Source organism: Phalangium opilio, unplaced genomic scaffold, assembly GCF_054372755.1.
Source record: "Phalangium opilio isolate 3A_F unplaced genomic scaffold, DU_Popi_V2 ptg001170l_1, whole genome shotgun sequence".
Classification (NCBI taxonomy): domain Eukaryota; kingdom Metazoa; phylum Arthropoda; class Arachnida; order Opiliones; family Phalangiidae; genus Phalangium; species Phalangium opilio.
The window spans coordinates 7,536,655-7,559,100 of NW_028324255.1; the positions used below are offsets into that span (position 1 = coordinate 7,536,655).

The 22,446-nt window shown below is 36.3% G+C and overlaps 1 long non-coding RNA gene across 1 annotated transcript in view; it reads right to left on the reverse strand.

Moving 5' to 3' along the window:
• Positions 1-3,234: 3,234 nt before the first annotated feature.
• LOC149584664 (uncharacterized) overlaps positions 3,235-22,446 on the reverse strand; it is a 407,519-nt gene continuing 388,307 nt past the window's right edge. The window contains exons 2-3 of the long non-coding RNA XR_016380343.1: positions 3,547-3,734; positions 3,235-3,337 (exon numbers count right to left, since the gene is read on the reverse strand). This is a non-coding gene — a long non-coding RNA (uncharacterized LOC149584664). The remainder of the gene's footprint in view (positions 3,338-3,546; positions 3,735-22,446) is intronic.

A 22,446-nucleotide genomic window follows, 5' to 3' on the forward strand; every position in this document is an offset into this window, starting at 1 on the left:
AAAATGCGGATAGCCGTAAATAATAATAATAATAATAATTAAGGCTTTTATTAGGAGTACACTTTCAGAAAAATCTGATTTACAAAGTGGTCCCTGTGTCGATAAAATAAAACAATTAAATTAAATTTGTATTCTTAATACACATTCATTTGAGATCTTTTAAAATTTTGATAATTTCGTTTTTAAGTGGAACAACTAATCAACTGCTAAGCCTACGGTCTTGCGACCACTTTCATTCGATTCCTTACAGGTTTTTACGTCAGAATCACATAATATCATTTGAATTAATTGCTATTTTAAAGTCAAAAATATGTTTGAAAGACGGAAAATTAAAAATATCGTCTGTCTTTTTGGGCGTTTAGTTACAAAATTATTTAACAGTAAGTCGTGGAGACCTAAAATTAACACCATTGGAATCAGGAGATTCGGAACATTCAGAGTTCATGTGCTTTCTTAAATCATTAAGCTAATTATAACCAAAAAACTAAATTTTATAAAAGTGGTCTTTGATTTCAGCTTCCAACCTAGGGTGACACCAGTTTATACTTCATACGTTTGCAACGTTAAGTTTCGATGGAATTTTTTTACGTTTTTCGTTAATTACAGCTCGTAATTAAGGTAATTAAAGAAGAAAATTATTTTTCCTGACTAATTTTAGAGTCAGGAATTTGAAAAACAGGATTTCAAAGCGGTACAGTGATATTTTTTTACACGTACTTAATTTTATACTAATTTGCAAATCACCATTCGATTCCTTGGTTAAAATTACCCCAAAATCAATATCGGTTTAATTATTATGGGCCTAATTAAAGTATTTATATGTGAAAACCATATCAGCCGTTCTAACGGTCTAAAAATGACAATTATAACTCTATCCTACACTTTACAAAATAAATAACCATATCGCACCAAAAAATGGCGATTAAAATTAATTAAACTATTTTTTAACGCCGATTAATGGGTTTTGAATTTTACAAATTTCGAGCATTGGCACCTAATGTTATTTTGCCTAATGTTTATTTCTTTGCCTCTGAAGTTCAGTTGACATTTATTATGACAGTGCTAGCAAAGGCAGAGAAGAATTACAAACCCCCATATGTTCACTAACTACTAGGGTTGACATAAATCATGGCATTTGGAACTGTGGTTGGGGGGTTGACAGACAGGGAAAAAACATGGAAAAAAGAAAAATGCCTAACCCCCACCAAGGAGAATGAATAATCCTCCTTGCCCCCACCACCCAGTATCCTTCTTTCTCACAACACTTTAGGAAGCGTCCACCCGGGAGCAGCACTGTAGCTATAATTTAGCCAATAGCGTAGTAGTATTCGGTTTGGTCAAAATTCAAATCTGCGAGACCGCAACGGACGGTTCAACGGTTGCCGCATTGCTTTGGCTTAGGGCGCGGTGCTTACAGTTTACTGCTTAGGGAAGTGAAGGTAACAAAGAACTATTTCAAGAAATAACTATTGGACATTGGGATCATTTGATTAAGCGTTCACGAAGACAGGTTAGTAATTAATAATTACCTTCCTGGAGATAATTTCAGGTTAAAAATTAAAATTTTTTAATCGACGTTGGAACACTATCATTCAACTTCGCGCTCACTAAATATGTTGTAATTATTCGTGTAAATTTTCCATGTCATTGACTGTTACTATGATTATTATTATTATTATTATTATGTGATACAATGTGATGTATAATATTTTACTGTGATATCACTACTGTGATATTCTGAACTGTAAGGCTTATAGCCCTAGTTCGTTATAAACCAAGGAGCAAAAATGGTGGCTAAGGCAGGTTACTAATTCCTAATTACTTTCCTAGAGATAAGTCTATACTTTCAGGTTAAATTCAAACCTTCAATGGACCTTGCAAAGCTAGGTTAATTAATCATGACTTTCCTAGAGATAAGTCCATACTTTCAGGTTAAATTTAACCCTTCATTTGACGTTACGAATCTATCTCTCATGGCTTCAATGGACCTTGCAAAGCTAGGTTAATTAATCATGACTTTCCTAGAGATAAGTCCATACTTTCAGGTTAAATTCAAATCTTCAACAGCCATTGAGACCATATAAAATGGTTAATTACTCCTTAAGTCAGGTACGTAATTTGAATTTCTAATAATCATCCTAGAATAGGTTGAAAATCTGCTATGGACGTTTCGACCATTAATGATTCATAAAGGCGGACCTTAATTTCTAATTAAGATCCTAGAGATAGGGTACACGTGCAGATAAAAATTAAGATCTTCCATGAAGACCATGATTGAGGAGACCATACAAAATGGTTAATTTTAAGGGCTCTACAGGAATCTCTATGCTTACACGTGCAAATGGCAGACCACTTTTAAGTTTCTACCCCTACCAAATCTACAGTGCCAGACTGCCAGTGGAGCCATACGCTTCAAATTTTATGCAATGACTGGACGCTATAATCAATGGATGGTTCATTGTTTATGAATTGTTAAATAAAAGCCTGTACATTTTCTCTCAAACTAAAAGCTACAAAGAAGGCAAAAGGGTATAATAAGTCAAACCAAAGTTTTCGAAATTACATACAATTCACCCATGTGATAGTTATCTGCCCATATTAAAAAATTCGTTACAGTTCAACTATTCAAAACTTTAGTTTTATTAGAAACATTTCAACCTCTATGGGTGAAAATGCTAACCTAGATTTGATGTTGTAAAGAAAGTATGTTATAATGTGGTGATATACACTTATGGTATTCAACTTTCTCCTAAATAATAAATGAAGGTATGGCCTAGTTCTTAAAAGATGCACTTTTATCTTAAAACTAATGGCTATTACTAGGCCTAGTACTCGAGACTTAAATCCCCAAAATTTGCCGTAACGAGCCTTAGCCACACCGGCAAGCCTATTCCCAAATATGACTAGAAATAATTTAAAAACTTCATCCTGTAAATAGTATAATTTCTAAAATATTTTACTTCATTAATCACGTTAAAAGTTCATAGAATAATTCCATCTGGAGACTGGAACTCTATGGCAGGGTTCGTACGGCACCTGGATGAGTCAGGGATATGGAAAATAGGGGAAAAAGTCAGGGATTTAAAACGTTCTCCTAAAAAGTCAGGGATTTTGTTTGGCATATCAAACCATGCTTCGAGAAAAGCTAAATATGTGCCAGGTGTAATTATGAAGTGGGCTCTGGTAAACACCTTAAAATGGTCAGGGATGTAGGCAACATTTGGTCAGTGACGAGGGGCTGCTATCTCTCTCTAGAAGATGTACACCTGATTTCAGATTCATGAATTCCTTCATTTTCAACCCTGTGAATTCATGATTCTCTACTGAATACAGAATTCTTAGAAAGAATTCAAAGAATTCAAGAAATTTTTCAATGTTTTAGATGACATCACGCAAGTAAAAATGAATTCACATCCGAATTTATAGATTTTTTTAGTGAATTCACGGAATTCGAGTATGAATTCGTAAATGTTTAAGTGAATTCAGGGAATTTTCTGAATTCATCAATGCTTTAGATGGATTCACTAAATTATAAAGAGATCTCACTGAATTTATCTGCGATTTCGTAAATTTTGAAGCGAATTCACGAAATTCATCAGTGAATTTGTTGATTTTGAAGTGAGTTCACGGAATTCAACGAATTTCTCTGTGACATTCCAGTACTCAAATGTTTTAAGAGAATTTTCGGTAAATAATTTAGCGATGGACTTGTCAAGTTACGAGTCATAATAGACCTGCATTTAAAATGAAAAGACGAAGTAATTTGTAACAAATTTTATTTGAAATAGTAATTTTTTTTTCATTTTCTTTTTATCATTGTCAACTTTGGTTTGTTTTGAAGGGTGGTGGCAATAATTCATTTTTATAATAGTTCGTAGATTTGTAAAACCTTGCATTAAATTAAAAGTTCATGACATAAATAATTAATAAAAACTGTCTTTGTACACAAAGACGCTAAAAAGGAAGAGATAAGTGTAGAAAATTAACTGTTTGAAGTAACAGATATTCAAATTTTCATTTTTGAAGACGTGATTATAAAACATCAATTATTTGAAAAAATTTCTTATCTTAGTTTTTTTCACCAAAATTCCTTAAGTAAAATATTTTATCCTCAAACATGTGCATCATTTGAGAAATAGAACACGTATGCATTTTATTTTATTTTTAAAATTTAGAGTTAGTTTGAGTATTCGGGCCTATAATGAGAATAAAATGGACAGAAAATCGTTGATAGCAGACAAAATAAAACAAGCATGAAAACTTAACAAAACCTGTTCGTTAATTTTAAAGTTTTCGAAGTTTCAAAAATTGACGTGATGTATATCTCTCAAAAGATCACGATCAAGCTACAGATCTTTTTGACTCTAATAACAACATCACAGTCAAAGGGCGAATGTAATTTTCGGTTCGCAATATTTTCAATTTTAAAATATAAAAATAAATTCTTCTAGCTCTATTTTTCAGATATCCGAGTATTTGAACTTCCTCGAAGCAAATGTTTCTAGAAAATAAAAAGTAGTATTAAGGTAGTTTCTCTGAAATTTTTGTGAAAAAAACTAAGATAAGAAATTTTTTAAAATAATTGATGTTTTATAATCACGTCTTCAAAAATGAAAATTTGAATATCTGTTACTTCAAACAGTTAATTTTCTACACTTATCTCTTCCTTTTTAGCGTCTTTGTGTACAAAGACAGTTTTTATTAATATCTGTCACTTCAGTCTTAATATTAAATTAAATTAAAACTGTTTAGAAACTAGTATTTTAAAACTTATTCTGAAAATCAGGCGCTCCATTTAAGTCTTGTGGTGTTGCGCGTTTATTAGTTACCGCGTTTGAACTAACAAGGCCCTAACCATCTATTATAGAAGTATTAATCTTGATTGCTTCAACGCCCAGTCCAACTCAAATTGCCTTCCCGTCGTTTTCATGTGCAAAGCTCAGTGGATGCAATAATACATATAGATTCCGAAGACTTAGGCTAAAAAATTATTACGTAGACCTGTGTACAAAAACAATCTATACACCTGTGCACAAACATATTCCATAGACCTGTGCTGGGTGACCATATTTCCTAAATTTTATAATTTTTCCTATTTTCGGATGTCTTCCTATTAGTTCCTATAATATCGATAATTTTCTTATATTTTCCTATTTTTGAAATTGTAGATATTTTGTGCAGTCTCACTTTTGGTTTGTTATATATCACTCAAAACAGAAATTTGACAGAAAGTAATGCCGATTTCCACTAGCTACTAGCAATCAGCCACCGTGGATTTACAATACAGGCTAACGCTTTTGTGATTCAGATATTCCGATCGTGTTTTAAGTTTAGTATTCCATGATGTATGTAGCTAAAGCTATGGAAGCCTCTAAAAATATTTGTCACGGAAGTCCGTGATGCTTTAAAGTTATAGCATATGTTTCTAAAATTACGTTCCATAAGTATGACACTTCCTATATTTCGAAATGCTAGAGACTTAATGAGAGCTAGTTCGAGAACGACGCGAGAATTGACTACACGCGATTTTCTGCTCCATCTTCCTATTTAGTCTGTACTAAGCCTTTGGCAGGGCCTCATCAGGCGTCACTTTACGAGAATCTACGACGTTTCATTTATGTCACTTCGAGACAAGCTCTCAGTAACCAGTGACAAATTTATGTAACATATCTTACGAATTTATGGTTATAATTAAACCAAAGTTCTTTTGTAAATCTTGTCTTATTTCTTTCAAAGCATTTGCAACCTATATTTTGTTATTTTTTTCAAGAGTAGTTCTCTTGTCTTTTCCTATTTTTTTTTTTAAATTATACATCTATATCTATATAAATCAAAGTCCCGACTGACTTACAAACTGACTGATAATCATCGCCCAGCCCAAACCGCTGGCCCCACAAGGGTGAAAATTTGGAGGAACGTTACTCGTAAATAGTAGGCGCGTACTAAGAAAGATTAATCCAATCCGCCGCCACCTTAATAAATGGCACCCAGAAATGTAACAAATTTTCTCTTTGTTAGAAAGTCCGCGCGTTTCAACCGATTTTACAAATATTTAGTTCACTGGATTCCATTAACCTATAGACGGGCAGAATGGTCTTTCGGGATCGATTTGTTGTCACCATTTTAAATGGCGACCAGATATTTAATAGCCCTTCTTTATAGAATGTCTGCGTGTAAAGCAATAAAAAATGTCCCGACGAGCTGATGGCCGACGCCGAGTGTCTTCGCTCCTAGGATGCTACAAAAATATTAGTCGAATCAGTTAAGTGTACCCATACTTGATGGAAGTTCTTACTACACTCAAGCGATGCCGCGGGTAACAGCTAGTCTCCTATAATTTCCTGTAAATCAATTGTAAATTTCCAATTTTCCTATAACTATTACAAGGCTTTGTTGTGGTCACCCTGTCTGTGCACAAACATATTTCGTAGAGCTGTATACATACAGATACCATAGACTTGTGAAAACACATGTCATATAATTGTGTACAAACAGATCCCGTAGACTTGTGAAAACACATGTCATATAATTGTGTACAAACAGATCCCGTAGACTTGTGCACAAACAGATCCCTTAGACCTGCGCGCTAAAGATTCCATAGACCTTGGTACATGAAGATTTCATACCCTTAGCGCACAGAAATATTCTCTAGACCTCCGGGGGACCGTCCATAAACTACGTCACACTCTTAGGGGGAGGGGGTTTGTAAGTTTGTGATGGTCCGTGACGAAGGGGGAGGAGGGGTCCTTCGATGCGTGACGTCACATTTAAAATTAATTTCATTGCGAAGTCAGTTAGAGGTCGATTGACACTTTCACTGGAGAGCTAGCTTACACGTACGCATAAGGACTGCTAAATGAAGTGTCAGCTTAAACTCTCTAATGTCACTGCTTTTCCGCATTAGCGAGGATCAATCGGATCCTCCATTCGATTTAAATGCTTCCTTTTTTTCGCACATTTTTAAAATCTGAATCCCTAGCTCGATTAGCCTTAAGGCTTTTAAGTGACAATGTCGAAAACTATGAAGTGTGCCCCTTTAACTACGTTTTAAACTTTTAACGTGATTAATGAAGTAAAATATTTTAGAAATTATACTATTTACAGGATGAAGTTTTTAAATTATTTCTAGTCATATTTGGGAATAGGCTTGCCGGTGTGGCTAAGGCTCGTTACGGCAAATTTTGGGGATTTAAGTCTCGAGTACTAGGCCTAGTAATAGCCATTAGTTTTAAGATAAAAGTGCATCTTTTAAGAACTAGGCCATACCTTCATTTATTATTTAGGAGAAAGTTGAATACCATAAGTGTATATCACCACATTATAACATACTTTCTTTACAACATCAAATCTAAGTTAGCATTTTCACCCATAGAGGTTGAAATGTTTCTAATAAAACTAAAGTTTTGAATAGTTGAACTGTAACGAATTTTTTAATATGGGCAGATAACTATCACATGGGTGAATTGTATGTAATTTCGAAAACTTTGGTTTGACTTATTATACCCTTTTGCCTTCTTTGTAGCTTTTAGTTTGAGAGAAAATGTACAGGCTTTTATTTAACAATTCATAAACAATGAACCATCCATTGATTATAGCGTCCAGTCATTGCATAAAATTTGAAGCGTATGGCTCCACTGGCAGTCTGGCACTGTAGATTTGGTAGGGGTAGAAACTTAAAAGTGGTCTGCCATTTGCACGTGTAAGCATAGAGATTCCTGTAGAGCCCTTAAAATTAACCATTTTGTATGGTCTCCTCAATCATGGTCTTCATGGAAGATCTTAATTTTTATCTGCACGTGTACCCTATCTCTAGGATCTTAATTAGAAATTAAGGTCCGCCTTTATGAATCATTAATGGTCGAAACGTCCATAGCAGATTTTCAACCTATTCTAGGATGATTATTAGAAATTCAAATTACGTACCTGACTTAAGGAGTAATTAACCATTTTATATGGTCTCAATGGCTGTTGAAGATTTGAATTTAACCTGAAAGTATGGACTTATCTCTAGGAAAGTCATGATTAATTAACCTAGCTTTGCAAGGTCCATTGAAGCCATGAGAGATAGATTCGTAACGTCAAATGAAGGGTTAAATTTAACCTGAAAGTATGGACTTATCTCTAGGAAAGTCATGATTAATTAACCTAGCTTTGCAAGGTCCATTGAAGGTTTGAATTTAACCTGAAAGTATAGACTTATCTCTAGGAAAGTAATTAGGAATTAGTAACCTGCCTTAGCCACCATTTTTGCTCCTTGGTTTATAACGAACTAGGGCTATAAGCCTTACAGTTCAGAATATCACAGTAGTGATATCACAGTAAAATATTATACATCACATTGTATCACATAATAATAATAATAATAATAATCATAGTAACAGTCAATGACATGGAAAATTTACACGAATAATTACAACATATTTAGTGAGCGCGAAGTTGAATGATAGTGTTCCAACGTCGATTAAAAAATTTTAATTTTTAACCTGAAATTATCTCCAGGAAGGTAATTATTAATTACTAACCTGTCTTCGTGAACGCTTAATCAAATGATCCCAATGTCCAATAGTTATTTCTTGAAATAGTTCTTTGTTACCTTCACTTCCCTAAGCAGTAAACTGTAAGCACCGCGCCCTAAGCCAAAGCAATGCGGCAACCGTTGAACCGTCCGTTGCGGTCTCGCAGATTTGAATTTTGACCAAACCGAATACTACTACGCTATTGGCTAAATTATAGCTACAGTGCTGCTCCCGGGTGGACGCTTCCTAAAGTGTTGTGAGAAAGAAGGATACTGGGTGGTGGGGGCAAGGAGGATTATTCATTCTCCTTGGTGGGGGTTAGGCATTTTTCTTTTTTCCATGTTTTTTCCCTGTCTGTCAACCCCCCAACCACAGTTCCAAATGCCATGATTTATGTCAACCCTAGTAGTTAGTGAACATATGGGGGTTTGTAATTCTTCTCTGCCTTTGCTAGCACTGTCATAATAAATGTCAACTGAACTTCAGAGGCAAAGAAATAAACATTAGGCAAAATAACATTAGGTGCCAATGCTCGAAATTTGTAAAATTCAAAACCCATTAATCGGCGTTAAAAAATAGTTTAATTAATTTTAATCGCCATTTTTTGGTGCGATATGGTTATTTATTTTGTAAAGTGTAGGATAGAGTTATAATTGTCATTTTTAGACCGTTAGAACGGCTGATATGGTTTTCACATATAAATACTTTAATTAGGCCCATAATAATTAAACCGATATTGATTTTGGGGTAATTTTAACCAAGGAATCGAATGGTGATTTGCAAATTAGTATAAAATTAAGTACGTGTAAAAAAATATCACTGTACCGCTTTGAAATCCTGTTTTTCAAATTCCTGACTCTAAAATTAGTCAGGAAAAATAATTTTCTTCTTTAATTACCTTAATTACGAGCTGTAATTAACGAAAAACGTAAAAAAATTCCATCGAAACTTAACGTTGCAAACGTATGAAGTATAAACTGGTGTCACCCTAGGTTGGAAGCTGAAATCAAAGACCACTTTTATAAAATTTAGTTTTTTGGTTATAATTAGCTTAATGATTTAAGAAAGCACATGAACTCTGAATGTTCCGAATCTCCTGATTCCAATGGTGTTAATTTTAGGTCTCCACGACTTACTGTTAAATAATTTTGTAACTAAACGCCCAAAAAGACAGACGATATTTTTAATTTTCCGTCTTTCAAACATATTTTTGACTTTAAAATAGCAATTAATTCAAATGATATTATGTGATTCTGACGTAAAAACCTGTAAGGAATCGAATGAAAGTGGTCGCAAGACCGTAGGCTTAGCAGTTGATTAGTTGTTCCACTTAAAAACGAAATTATCAAAATTTTAAAAGATCTCAAATGAATGTGTATTAAGAATACAAATTTAATTTAATTGTTTTATTTTATCGACACAGGGACCACTTTGTAAATCAGATTTTTCTGAAAGTGTACTCCTAATAAAAGCCTTAATTATTATTATTATTATTAATTACGGCTATCCGCATTTTTAAATACAACCTAACTGGGAAGCGAGAGAAAAGGCTACGATCTCTGGCCTCCCAGTGTATTTTTGGTATCAAGTGATGTTGATGCTCTTTAATCAGAGCAACAACCTTAATTATCCTAGGTTTTGACGGAAATTTTTTATTGGATATTGTCACGTGACCCATTTGTAACGAAACATGATTTTTTATACAGGGCCATACTCAGTTTTATTTGCTTATGATAGAGCCCAAGAAAAATAACGTCACGGAAAAACCCCTTTTCGTATTCGTACCAAAATGTAAAAAGAACCTAGGTCCTCTTTGATAAAAGGCCTTTGCCCTGTCCTTATCTAGCTAGATCAGGGAGGAGAGCCTAGATCTAAAGCCTGGTTCACACCTGGCGAATTGTGGAGCGAATAGCCCGTCACGAACAGTTCGCTCGTCCGTTCGCCTAGTCTGACATAGTTTTGGCCATTCGCTCACCCCGTTCGCCCGGAATAGTTTCCAAACTATTTTTACGAGCGAATAGGTCAGCTTTGCCCGTATAAAATGTGGGTGGGTAGGAGGCCTTTTTATTCGCTGCTCAGCTCTTATCTGTTATCGCCCAAAAATCTATTTTCTAGCGAGCGACCAAAGAAGATTTTTTTCTTTCTTTCATCCAAATATACTTCGCCTTAAGCATGACCAAGACGTTCACCGGGCGGAATGCTTTCTGGCAAAACTGAGTCTTTCTTCTGAATATATGGACCCACCATTTGCAATAAACTCTTAAATGTTGTCGGAGTCGTTCTCAACCACTTCCTATAATTGGCTCTATCATTCATTCGTAATTTACAAAGCTTAATCAAATCCCATACAGTTTTTTGATTTTTTATTGGCTGGTGTATTAAGTTCATCCTCTAGCTACAACAATCCTACCCCAATGCAATGCAAGCACCTTCTTTCTATCATTCTATCCATGGAAATGATGAAAAAAGACAAACCAGCCAATCTTTCTGATTTTCCCGCCAATATAGCACCCCCTACAGATATCAATTTGGAGATTTCGCCCCTCAATTCGCCTAGTGTGACAGCTCTTCGCTCCCTCATTTGCTTGGATCTATTCGCTTACTTATTCGCGCCTTCAGTTCGCTCCTCCGTTCGCTGCTCAATTCGCCAGGTGTGAACTAGGCTTAAGATACCTATTGTAAGCAGCGTGGACACGCGGGGAAATTTTGATGATTCACGCGTTCTTGGTATGAGAGGGGACCCCTTTTTAGCCATATCGTAGTATATGATAGGCTCTTAGTTTGACCCGAGCCGTCGTAGTAGTAGTAGTAGTAGTAGTAGTAGTAGTGGCCGGGGTTGTCGCTTCGTTATCGTCAGATTTTAGCTTAAAAGGAACTTTATATTACCACAACCCACCCATACGGGTTACTGGGCTCGGTTAGAGATTTAATTTTAATTAAAATTTTTTCAGGTCAGACCCGGGAATCGAACCCGAGTCGCTGGCGCAATAGGCAGAAATTTTACCAACTTAACCATAGAGACTTGATAGAAACTCCGAGTTTTTTATTAATTATTCTTATCTCTAAAATGTCGGGGTGATGTGGGGTGGGGTACCTATTAATCTGTGGGGTCGGAAACTTTTGAATTTTTATCTGTGGGGTCGGATACTTATGAATTTGTATGTTTGGGGTTTTTTTATTTATTTTCTTTTTATGTATGTGCTAATTAAATAGATAACGATTTTCCCCGTTTCCTACCGCGCTCCTCATCTGTTTCGTTCTCGTTCGGTAGCTATCGTCATCTATGTTATGTTTGACTGGAACGTTTTAGCGGTTAATTCAAATGTGGGTTTAGATAGAGCTAACATAGTGTTAAATGAGCGTTATGCATTTGATCATTTTAGCATTGCCAAAGGTAATTCGAGGGGATAATCACTAAAATGCATAATCACTATAACTAAACTTTCTCTTTCAAAAGTTTCTGGGCATAAGTCCTTGTTAGAAATTTATAAGATGCGATAAGTGTGCATCGGCATAAGTCTATGTTGTAAACTCATCGAGGGGATTATCACTAAAAACTCTCTGTTCTTCGATTCGCCGGAATATTAGAATTACAGCAAAAGTTATACGGTTATAATTTAATCACTGTTTAGAGTAGGGAATCGAGGGGCTATTAACTCTGATTTTATGCACGGTAAATCATTTAAGCATTGAAAAAGATAGCGCTATTCACTCATTAGGGTAAGGTATAGAGGGGTTATCCACTCATTAGGGTAGGGTATAGAGGGACTTTCACTCGTACGATATGGCTACTATTACGAGCCCTTGGGCCGTCTTGTTTTATTTTAAGATACTGCGCTCCTTACTGATTTCGAAAAAACTGGTTTAAATTGTTCTTAAATTCACACTGTTTGATCGATTTCTGATGTCCCAATTTTTTCAAACCAATTAGAAGAACTTGAAAAATCTGATTCTGGTCCAACTACTGACTCTATCTTATTGCTTAATTGCTTTGAATTCAGTGTTAAAAACTCTACAACTTGGGATCAAGATTTTTCAAATTTATTCACATACTTGGCATAATTCGATTTCCAGCTATCGGTGGTCCATAGTTCAGAAACTGCTAGTCCTACGCTCTCGAAAGTGAAATTATCGGATATCTCAAGCTTGAATTAATCTTTTAGTAACGATCTATTGAATTAAATAGAAGGCGAAAGCTGCTATTAAAACGTCTAAACACAAAATCAAAATACTGCAAGAAACAAAACTAACAAACAACTGTAAAAATTAATTTTAAATTACACTGCTGACTGATAACAAAAATCAAAACTAAATTGATTTTACACTTTAAATGATATACTTTAGAAAAAAAATAATGAGTTAATAAATAAATCCGAGCGCCAAATTAGAGCTTGCTCGGTAGAAGTCCACAAACTAAGGTCTACAATGCTTTGAGGGAGGCCGGAGACTGTAGCATTTTCGATTTCTATCATCGATTTTTACGTCAGAATCGGATAGTTTCGTTTAAATTTATTGCTATTTTAAAGCCAAAAGTATGTTTGAGATACCAAAAATTAAAAATGTAAGTTGTCTTTTTGAAGGTTTAATTGCATAATTAACTAACAGTTAATCGTGAAGATCTGAAATTAACACCATTGGAATTAGGAGGCTCAAAACATTCAGAGTTGATGCCTTTCCTTAAATAATTAAGCTAATTACAATTAGAAACCGAAAATAACCGAGAAACTAAATTTTGCAAAAGTGGTCTTCGATTTCAGCTTTCAACCTAGTGCTACGCCCGTAAATACTTCGTACGTTTGCCAGGTTAAGTTTCGCTGGATTTTAATTACGTCTCGAAATTAATGTAATTTAAGAAGAAATTGGCGTTCAGTTATTTTCATATTTTTTCATATAATTTGCATAATTCTATTTCTAGCTTTCGACGTTTGGTAGTCTATAGTATAAGTTCAGAAACTGCTAGTCTTACGCTCTCGAAAGTGAAATTATTGGATTTCCCATCCCTGAATTAATATCTAATAAATGATAAATTAAATTTAATAAAGGCGAAATTTGCGATTAAAGTCTATAACAAAAATCAAAACAATGTAGACTTTAGTTTGTGAACTTCTACCAAGCCAGCTGTAGTTTGGCACTGATTGGTACAGTTTAGTGTTACTATGGTGTGATATTGGGAGGTGAGCAACGGGCGGCGTTGCCAGACATCACTTTAATTATTGTTTTTTAAATTATTGAGTTTTTTGAACCGTAGGATAATTTTTAATTTAGTGATAAATAAATCTAACCAGTGGTATAAAAGCCGAAATAGTATGCAATGATTCATAGTCATCCGCATCCGATAGGCACTGTTGAAAATATTAAATAAAAGCGCGAAATTCTAGGTTGGGATTTGCCCATTTTCTAAAAATAAAACTTAAATTAAGACTTTTAGTTCCTCATGATAAGAGATCAAAGGTAAAAGCTGTTCCCAAAAACCCTTGTAACTTGATTTATGGCATAATAGGTGAGTTTCCATATTCACTACGTAGCAGCTGAACTCGCAGGTGCGAAGAAGAAAAGTAGTTCGCCAAAATTTCCCTCCAGGTGGCTGGACAATAGCAATGTAAAATTTCCATAGAACCATTCCTTGCGCGCCAACTCGCGAGAGGGTTTAGCATTAGATTTGTCTTCTTAGCCCCTTTTACGCCTATCTCAATACTTCACTGCAGAATTTGGAAACCCACCTATTGGTTCTGTGCAAGGTTGCACCGACCCACCAAAAATGGGACAGTTGGGACCATCAGCAAACAAAAAAAGAGCGCTCTCATCCTATCTTGACATTTTTTAATAAAATAAAGTACTATTTTGTTGTTTACACCGCTGTTGCCAATTTGTCTGATTGGCTCCTACATTTCAAAACAAAGACGTTTTCGCCCAATTATCGGTTATCAATTCTTTTGCGACCAAATCGTATTTAGATCCTGTTTCCAGTCCCGGTACTTTACTAGTCAAACGTTATCTCGCTAAAACGGCGTTTATTTAGAAATATAATCAAAAATTTTGGATTGTTTTTTGAACTTTCTTAGTGTTTTTAAACCAACATAACCAAAATATAGGTATTATAGGATAGATTTAGGAATTATAGGTTTTTATAGGACCATCTCGGAATTTTAGGTATTTATAGGTATTATCAGAAGTATATAATACTTCTCTTCGAGAGAAGTGTACCACAAAGCGGGGCAAGTGTAACGTTCTTCTTCCCAACATCGGAACATTTGGAGTAAGGTAAGGTAACTAAAAATAATCACCTACGCGATAAATAGTTCGCTATTCATCATTACTTTATTTGCGTTAAAACTATTTGGCAAGACGCACTTGTGAATTTTTATCTCACCCCAAGACTAGGTTAGGGAGTTGATTGCTGAGGATTTAGTACCAAACAGTTATACAGGGTGTTTCTGGAAAGTCTGGCACAAATTAACAGGCATGTTCCTTGGGTCAAATGGAGTCCGAAAGGTCCTATGACGTTTTGGGGTAAAGCGCTCCGTTGCGACGTTATAGGCTCTCAAAAGTAGGCCGAAAAACAAGGAGATTTTGCAGAATTATAGCACTAGTATTGCTATTTTGACCCAATTGTTTTCGATTATTGAGCATAAGGCAATGATCGAAATAAGTTCAAACCTAGTGGAAGACCGTTAACGTGTTAAACGGCCAAAAGCGTTAATCCCTTTGTTTTTATTAATAATTGTAATTAAAGGTAAGGAAAGTAGCTCAGATTTCGGTTACTTGTTTGTTCAGATGTACTGGTAACTGACCAGTCTTTTATTCTTTATTTCAATTAGACACATAACCTTTACAATAATTCGAATGAACCCCATTACTTTTACAATATTAATTCGAATGAACCCCATTACTTTTACAATATTAATTCGAATGAACCCCATTACTTTTACAATATTAATTCGAATGAACCCCATTACTTTTACAATATTAATTGGAATGAACCCCATTACTTTTACAATATTAATTCGAATGAACCCCTTAACCTTTACAATAAATCGAAAGAACCCCTTAAATTTTAAATAAATCGAAAGAACCCCTTAAACTTTACAATAAATCGAATGAACCCCTTAAATTTTACAATAAATCGAATTAACCCCTTAAATTTTACAATAAATCGAATGAACCCCTTAAATTTTACAATAAATCGAATCGATTCCATTAATTTTACAATAATTTTAATCGAACCCATTACATTTACAATAATTCTAATAAACCCCATTACTTTTACAATAATTCGAATGAAACCCAATTACATTGTTCTACAAAAATTGTTCAAAATGGGCACCATCAACGTTTTAGCAAACTTGCGCGCGTCGTTTGAAAGACTCACGAACACGTTCGAAGATTCCTGGCGTGTTAAGGGTGCTATCACATCCATCAATTATCCTTTGTCGTAAGTCTTCGACATCGCGAACTTCACTTCGGTATACCAAGTCCTTGAGATGGCCCCAAAGAAAAAGTCGCATGGGTTGAGATCGGGAGATCTTGCTGGCTACGCAACAGTTCCGCCTCGACCTATCCACCTCCGGCGAAACGCGATATCAAGATATGCTCTAACTTGAAGACTAAAATGGGGCGGTGCGCCATCATGCATGAACCACATTATTTGTCGCAGTCGTAACGGTACGTCTTCTAAAAGCTCCGATAAATTGTCACGCAGAAAGGTCAAGTACGCCTCCCCATTTAGCCTCGGTTGCAAAAAGTAAGGTCCAATTTGCTCCAATTAAATGATCTCCTACAATTCCGTACCTGACGTTCAAACTAAACTGAACTTGATGTTTCATGACAGTGGTCGCGTGCGGGTTTTTTTGCTTCCCACTCGTGATAGTTATGTAAATTAAGTATCCCGTCACGCGAGAAATTGGCCTCGTCGGAAAGTAGCAAAGTACTCGGATAATCATGATTATCCGAGACGGGTCGATTTCTGCCAGTGGTTTGTGGCACGGGTAAATGACTTAGACTTTCCGCGTACTTTGCTACTTTCCGACGAGGCCAATTTCTCGCGTGACAGTATACTTAATTTACATAACTATCACGAGTGGAAGCAACAAAACCCGCACGCGACCACTGTCTTGAAACATTAAGTTCAGTTTAGTTTGAACGTCTGTGCGGAATTGTAGGAGATCATTTATTTGGACCTTATTTTTTGCAACCGAGGCTAAAATGGGGAGGCGTACTTGACCTTTCTGCGAGACAATTTACCGGAGCTTTTAGAGGACGTACCGTTACGACTGCGACAAATAATGTGGTTCATGCACGATGGCGCACCGCCCCATTTTAGTCTTTAAGTTAGAGCATATCTTGATGTCGCGTTTCTCCGGAGGTGGATAGGTCGAGGCGGAACTGTTGCGTGGCCAGCAAGATCTCCCGATCTCAACCCATGCGATCTTTTTCTTTGCGGCCATCTCAAGGACTTGGTATACCGAAGTGAAGTTCGCGATGTCGAAGACTTACGACAAAGGATAATTGATGGATGTGATAGCATCCGTAACACGCCAGGAATCTTCGAACGTGTTCGTGAATCTTTCAAACGACGCGCGCAAGATTGCTTAAACGTTGATGGTGCCCATTTTGAACAATTTTTGTAGAACAATGTAATTAGGTTTCATTTGAATTATTGTAAAAGTAATGGGTTCGATTCAAATTATTGTAAAATTAATGGAATCGATTCGATTTACTGTTAAATTTAAGGGGTTCATTCGATTTATTGTAAAATTTAACGGGTTCATTCGATTTATTGTAAAATTTAACGGGTTCATTCGATTTATTGTAAAATTTAACGGGTTCATTCGATTTATTGTAAAATTTAAGGGGTTCTTTCGATTTATTGTAAAATTTAAGCGGTTCATTCGATTTATTGTAAAATTTAAGGGGTTCATTCGAATTATTGTAAAAATAATGTGTCTTATTGAAATAAAGAATAAAAGACTGGTCAGTTACCAGTACATCTGAACAAACAAGTAACCGATATCTGAGCTACTTTCCTTACCTTTAATTACAATCATTAATAAAAAAAAAAGGGATTAACGGTTTTGGCCGTTTAACACGTTAACGGTCTTCCACTAGGTTTGAACTTATTTCGATCATTGCCTTATGCTCAGTAATCGAAAACAATTGGGTCAAAACCACAATACTAGTGCTATTATTCTGCAAAATCTCCTTGTTTTTCTGCCTACTTTTGAGAGCCCATGACGTCGCAACGGAGCGCTTTACCCCAAAACGTCATAGGACCTATCGGACTACTTTTGTCTCAAAGAACATGCCTGTTTATTTGTGCCAGACTTTCCAGAAACACCCTGTATATCAGTTCGTTAGTGGTGAAAGGCCTAGAATTCGTGTCGTGGTGCAAATCTGGTTGTTAAAGGGAGGGTGAAGTAGAAAATCAAGTGATTTTTTATCGATTCTTCTACAAATTATAAGACCAGTCTGCATAGTCAAACATTCAGGATATACTTCCGAATGATTTTATAATTCAAATTAGGTTCAGATTGTAAGGATGATTTTAAAGAAGGTCCTCCGACCAATCGCGTAACGCCCTGCCTTTTTATTAGCAAAATTCTCGTGGCACGTTCCGTGTTGAATGAAATTTAGCACGAGATTTGATAAAATTCGCGCGCGACGTGACAATCGTGGCGCGAGACATGGAACGTGCCACGAGAATTTTGTTAATAAAAAGGCAAGGCGTTACGCGATTGGTCGGAGGACCTTCTTTAAAATCATCCTTAAAATCTGAACCTAATTTGAATTTTAAAATCATTCGGAAGTATTTCCTGAATGTTTGACTATGCAGACTGGTCTTAAAATTAGTAGAAGAATTGATAAAAAATCACTTGATTTTCTTCTTCACCCTCCCTTTAAATGTAATTGGGTTGCCCACGTACTCGCCCTATTATTCGTATGCTAGTTTGAATATTGAGTAAAGTGGGTGATCGGAAATTATATTTTCGTTGGATTACGATTATTGTTGCCTTTACATATGTTGTTTTGCCCCATTCAAACTACTTTCCTCAGCTGGATTAATAGGTTGAAATAACCATCGTACTTAATCACTACACTATTCACTCCGATGAATTCTAATAAAAAAATCGTTTTAAATGATCTCATTGGATTGGCAGATTATAATATGATTATTTGAAGGAAGTGTGCCTAAATGTTCCTGTTGACTTGAAAGCTTATGTTAGGTACTTAATTTTCATTAATAAAAACCGTTTGGGTCATTCCTATTTTAGAGGCCGTTTTCCATAGTGGTAAAATTTTTAGTAGGATGGTAGTAAAAATAGTACTATTCCCCCTACGAGGAAAAGCGGAACCTATGATGGAGAAAATAGTATGAATTGCTACATTGTGCCGACTAACCATAAATTTCCGCCGTTTCCAAAATATTGCTGACTAACCATAAATTTCCGCCTTTTACAAATATTGCTGACTAACCATAAATTGCCGCCTTTTCAAAAATATTGCTGACTAACCATAAATTGCCGCCTTTTCCAAATTATTTCTCAGTAACCATAAATTGCCGCCTTTTCCAAAACATTGCTATATTACTGTCTTTTTCCGTGTAAAGAGGCCTTTCGTGAATAAACAGGAAAAATGAAATGGGGTAATGCACTGGCCTTTTAACAAGGCGTTTTAAGTGTTCTAATTGCGAGGCCAATACAGAATGAACATGCAAAACGAAATGTTGGAATAATACATTGGCCTTTAACCTAATTGCGAGGCCAGTACAGATATGCCCTTACGTTCAAACGAGATTAGACCAGGTTTGGTTAGGATTGGTTTAGGCGAGGCGGGTGAAATTCCATGTCGGGCCTCTCAAGTAGGCGTTTGTAGTGGCCTACTTGAGAGGCCAGTAGAGAGTAAACACGCAAAATTAAACTAGGGACAATACACGGGTCTCTTATCTATGTTTTTATCGTCGGCTACTTTGCCGTTCGTGAATAAATATTAAAAACGAAATGGAAGTATCACATTGGCCTTTAAACTAGGTGTCCTAAGTGGCCTAATTGCGAGGCCAGTACAGATATGTCCTAATGTTCAAACTAGATAAGTATAGGTTAGGTTAGGTTCGGTTCGGTTCGGTTAGGTTAGGTTAGGTTAGGTTAGGTTAGGTTAGGTTAGGTTAGGTTAGGTGTCGGGCCGCTCATCTTCGCGTCAGTAGTGGCCAACTTGAGAGGCCAGTAGAGAATAATCAAGCAAAATGGATCCATGGACTATTACACTTGCCGCTCAACTAGGCGTCAGTAGTGGCCTACTTGAGAGGCCAGTAGAGAAGAAACAAGCAAAATGGAACCATGGACTATTACACTGGCCGCTCAACTAGGCGTCAGTAGTGGCCTACTTGAGAGGCCAGTAGAGAATAAACAAGTAAAAGGAACCATGGAAAATTACAATGGCCGCTCAACTAGGCGTCAGTAGTGGCCTACTTGAGAGGCCAGTAGAGAATAAACAAGGAAAAGGAACCATGGACATTTACACTAGCCTCTCAATTAGGCGTCTGTAGTGGCCTACTTGAGAGGCCAGTAGAAAATAAACATGCAAAACGGAACCGTGTACAATTACACGCGCCTCTGAACTAAGTGTTTGTAGTGGCCTACTTGAGAGGCCAGTGGAGAAAAAACACGCAAAATTAAACTAGGGACAATACATGGGTCTCTTATCTATGTTTTTATCGTCGGCTACTTTGCCGTTCGTGAATAAATATTAAAAACGAAATGGAAGTATCACATTGGCCTTTAAACTAGGTGTCCTAAGTGGCCTAGTTGCGAGGCCAGTACAGATATGTCCTAACGTTCAAACTAGATAAGTATAGGTTCGGTTCGGTTCGGTTAGGTTAGGTTAGGTTAGGTTAGGTTAGTTTAGGTTTGGTTTGATTAGGTTTGGTTTGATTAGGTTTGGTTCGGTTAGGATAGTTTAGGTTAGGTTAGGTTTGGTTTGATTAGGTTAGGTTAGGTTTGGTTAGGTTAGGTTAGGTTTGGTTAGGTTAGGTGTCGGGCCGCTCATTTTCGCGTCAGTAGTGGCCAACTTGAGAGGCCAGTAGAGAATAATCAAGCAAAATGGATCCATGGACTATTACACGGGCCGCTCAACTAGGCGTCTGTAGTGGCCTACTTGAGAGGCCAGTAGAGAATAAACAAGCAAAATGGAACCATGGACCGCCGCTCAACTAGGCGTCTGTAGTGGCCTACTTGAGAGGCCAGTAGAAAATAAACATGCAAAACGGAACCGTGTACAATTACACGCGCCTCTGAACTAAGCGTTTTTAGTGGCCTACTTGAGAGGCCAGTAGAAAATAAACATGCAAAACGGAACCGTGTACAATTACACGCGCCTCTGAACTAAGCGTTTGTAGTGGCCTACTTGAGAGGCCAGTAGAGAATAAACACGCAAAATTAAACTAGGGACAATACACGGGTCTCTTATCTATGTTTTTATCGTCGGCTACTTTGCCGTTCGTGAATAAATATTAAAAACGAAATGGAAGTATCACATTGGCCTTTAAACTAGGTGTCCTAAGTGGCCTAATTGCGAGGCCAGTACAGATATGTCCTAATGTTCAAACTAGATAAGTATAGGTTAGGTTAGGTTCGGTTCGGTTCGGTTCGGTTAGGTTAGGTTAGGTGTCGGGCCGCTCATCTTCGCGTCAGTAGTGGCCAACTTGAGAGGCCAGTAGAGAATAATCAAGCAAAATGGATCCATGGACTATTACACTTGCCGCTCAACTAGGCGTCAGTAGTGGCCTACTTGAGAGGCCAGTAGAGAAGAAACAAGCAAAATGGAACCATGGACTATTACACTGGCCGCTCAACTAGGCGTCAGTAGTGGCCTACTTGAGAGGCCAGTAGAGAATAAACAAGTAAAAGGAACCATGGAAAATTACAATGGCCGCTCAACTAGGCGTCAGTAGTGGCCTACTTAAGAGGCCAGTCTATCTATTTTTAGCGCATTTAGAGTTCAAATGGATTTTATTTTTTGGAAATATTGTAGAGAAGATAAGGTTAAATGCGGTTCTGGTGCTCGAAAACCTCTTTTTGAAAAGCGATTATTAAATTTCACAAAAACGTCTGTATCTACTGCTTGAATATTATGGCCTCCAAAACCGATTTAATACCCCATACATTATCCAAATTGAAAACTTTCTGCCTTTTCCAGAAGTTTATAATTGGTCATACGACTGACTTTTAAATGCAGTTTCATACCGCGTTTAAGTCCATCAAATGGCCAACTTTGTATGCAGTTTTACACTGCATGCGAGAACTACCCTCACTTAAACGGGTATAGTTCTGCATGTAAGACCTGCCTTAGCGACAGGGGATTTCGTTCCCTCAAGGCTGAACCTTGCTATAAATATAGCATTAATCACTAATAATAATCATAAATTATATATAGAGTAAAACCCTATGAAAGCGTTTTAGTCAGAATTTAGTTATCCATAGTATTTTCTCCCTCATCGGTTTAGCTTTTCGGTTCTAGGAAAAATACTACTATTTTTACTACTATCCTACTAAGAGAATCCCACTATCGAAGGCGGCCTCTAAAATAGGAAAGATCCAACCGTTTAAACGTAGAGACAACACACGTCGATTAAAACAAGAATTACTTTATGAAAATTAAAGTAACACGGATAGCTTGCATCAATCATCAAATGCATCGTTAGTTTCGTTACCGCGCTTTGATAAAAAGAAAGCGACTCACTAATTCTGTGTTTTTTAATTTTTTGCTTCGGCGCCGAAAAATTGACACAGACGAAGGAAGTATCAGTTAAATATAGCGTTACGTTATTTACAATCTTCTATGCGGAAATCTATTAGATTAACGTTAGCATATCCCTTTCAAAAATCTTCTTAAGAACTCTTAAGAAAATTCCTTGGGAAATTTCTTTGGAAATCCTTAA